Below are 2,853 nucleotides of genomic sequence, written 5' to 3' on the forward strand. Positions count from 1 at the left end.
AATTAATTGTCTAATATTTGGTGTGTTTTATTAAGAAGATAATTAATGATCTAATAGTTGGTGTGTTTTACCAAGGAGATAATTAATTGTCTAATATTTGGTGTGTTTTATTAAGAAGATAATTAATGATCTAATAGTTGGTGTGTTTTACCAAGGAGATAATTAATTGTCTAATATTTGGTGTGTTTTATTAAGAAGATAATTAATGATCTAATAGTTGGTGTGTTTTACCAAGGAGATAATTAATTGTCTAATATTTGGTGTGTTTTATTAAGGAAACAATTAATTCTCTACTATTTGGAGTATTGGTCTAAGGGGATAAATACTGGGCTAATATTTGATGTCTACGGACTTACAACACTAGAATTCGGGTTTCGATACCTGTGGCGGGCAGAGCACAGATAGTCCATTGTGTAGCTTTGTGCTTAATTACAAACAAACAAACTAATAATCTAACGTAAGCTACAAAAATCCTTTTGATCTATAAAATATTTGTTGTTTCCATATAAGTTACAAACTCTTTTGATCAAGAATTACTTAATATCACGCATTAAAATATTAAACTAGAGGGGCACTCAGTAAAAGGTATACCTCTGCCTCGCATCGTTGATCACATTCGGCCCTAAAAAAATATACGAAATTCTGTATGTATGTCCGTCGTTATCAACGGAACGGACGATTTTTGGCAAGACAATGAGGAATAATATTCTACATGTATCCACCAAATTTAATCAAAATCTGATACTTTTTGACTGAGTTATAGAGCAAAAATAGTGTGAAAAATCGCTCCCATTGTTAACAGATAGAGATTTTTAGATTTTAGTGACTTTACTGTGACTTTGACCATTGACCCTCCAAAAACTAGTCACTTTTAAGTTGGGTCATAGTTGAAATTTGTACGAAATTTCGTTCAAATCTGTTCAGTTGTTTTTGAGAAATCTTGCTGACAAACACACACACACACAGGGGTGGAAACATAACTTCCGTCCACCTTCGGTGGTGAAAGTACGGTGTCTTACAAAAGTATTCACCCTCCTGCAAAGTTTTCACATTTTGTTGCCGTCTGAGCTTGCAGTCATGAAACTTTCAAATGGGATTTTTTATTTAGAATTTACACAATCTACTCCAACCTGAGAAAGTTAAAAAACAGCACGTTAATACTATTTAAGTAAGTTAGATTTTCAATGAAAATTATATTATCATCAATTGCATAAGTATTCAACCCTTTTGCTATGGCAACCCTAACTCAGTTCAGGTGCAAAATATTAGTTTGAAATGTTACAAAATTAGTGCAATGATTTCTGTCTGTGTGTAACCAAAATGGTTTCAGAGTAAATACATCTGTTCAAGCCACAACTCACATAGTGATACAACAAAGAAGACGAAGGAGCTTTTCAAATAAGTCAGGGATAAAGTGGTAGAGAAGCCCAGATCAGGACAAGGTTATAAGAAAATTTCAAAGTCACCGATTATTCCTTTGAGTACAGTGAAGTCAATCATTAAGAAGTGGAATGTGTTTCATACCACACGGTCACTGATCTGGGTCGTGACTGGGTGGTATGAAACACATCAGGCCGCTCTTCCAAACTAAGAAGCCGGCGAGCAGGAAACTGGTTAGGGGTGCCACTGTGAAGCCAAAGATTTGTAAAGTTCCATGTCTGAGATGGGAGTCAGTGTTCATACGTCGCCAATACCCCAGTCCTATACAAAGCTGGTATGGGCGAGAGTGGCAAGAAAGAAGCCATTACTGAAAAAGAATCATCTTAAATCTCGTATGTAGTTTACGAAAAAGCATGTAAATGATACTGCAGACGTGTGGGAGAAGGTTTTGTGGTCAGATGAGACAAAAATTTAGTTTTTGGTCTAAATTTAAAGCGTTACATCTGGTGCAAGCCCAACACAACACATCACTCAGTCAACACCATTCCAACTGTCAAGCATGGTGGTGGCAGCATCATATTATGGAGATGCATCTCATCAGCAGGGACTGGGAAGCTTGGGTTAATTGAGGAGAAGATGGATGGTGCAAAGTACTGGCGAATCCTAGAGGAAAACTTACTTGAGTCAGCCAAGAATCTAAAACTGGGCCGAAAATTCACATTTCAGCAGAACAATGACCCGAAGTACAAGACCAAAACCACACTGGAGTGGTTTCAAAAGAAGAAAGTGAATGTTCTGGAGCGGCCCAGTCAAAGTCCTGACTTGAATCCAATAGAAAACTTATGGCGAGACTTGAAGATTACAGTCCATCAATGATCCCCAACGAAATTGTCAGAATTGAAGTAATTTTGCCAGGAAGAATGGGCAAAAATTACACCATTGTGCAAAGTTGGTAGAAACCTATCAAAAAGACTCACAGCAGTAATTGCTGCCAAAGATGCTTCCACCAAGTATTGATTTAGGGGACTGAATACTTATATAATAAGCAAACTTCAATTTATATATTTTCTTTGCAGGTTTTGCTGAAATTCAACACCCTTCCCACATAACAGTGTTAAGTTTGATCAGCTAACATTCAACATCCTTCCCACATAACAGTGTTAAGTTTGATCATTAGAGTTTTGAACATAAACGAGTTCATTAAATAGAATTGTTTACGTTATTTGTATTTCATCAAGGTGTGACATTATTGATGGAAGTAAATAATTTTGCAAGGCACTGTAAATACGTTAAAACTGAAAACTATCTTGTATGACTACAAGTATATAATATTGTAAATTAATACACCAAACTGAAACCTATTATGGTTAGTACATTAATAGTATTTCTAGCTTTATTCCGAATAATATCTCACAAGTTAGTGTATCGTGCGGCCAAAATAACCTACAGGACATACTGTGTGTTATTAACAGA

Source organism: Limulus polyphemus, unplaced genomic scaffold (genome assembly GCF_000517525.1).
Source record: "Limulus polyphemus unplaced genomic scaffold, Limulus_polyphemus-2.1.2 Scaffold3963, whole genome shotgun sequence".
NCBI classification, from domain to species: Eukaryota; Metazoa; Arthropoda; class Merostomata; order Xiphosura; family Limulidae; genus Limulus; species Limulus polyphemus.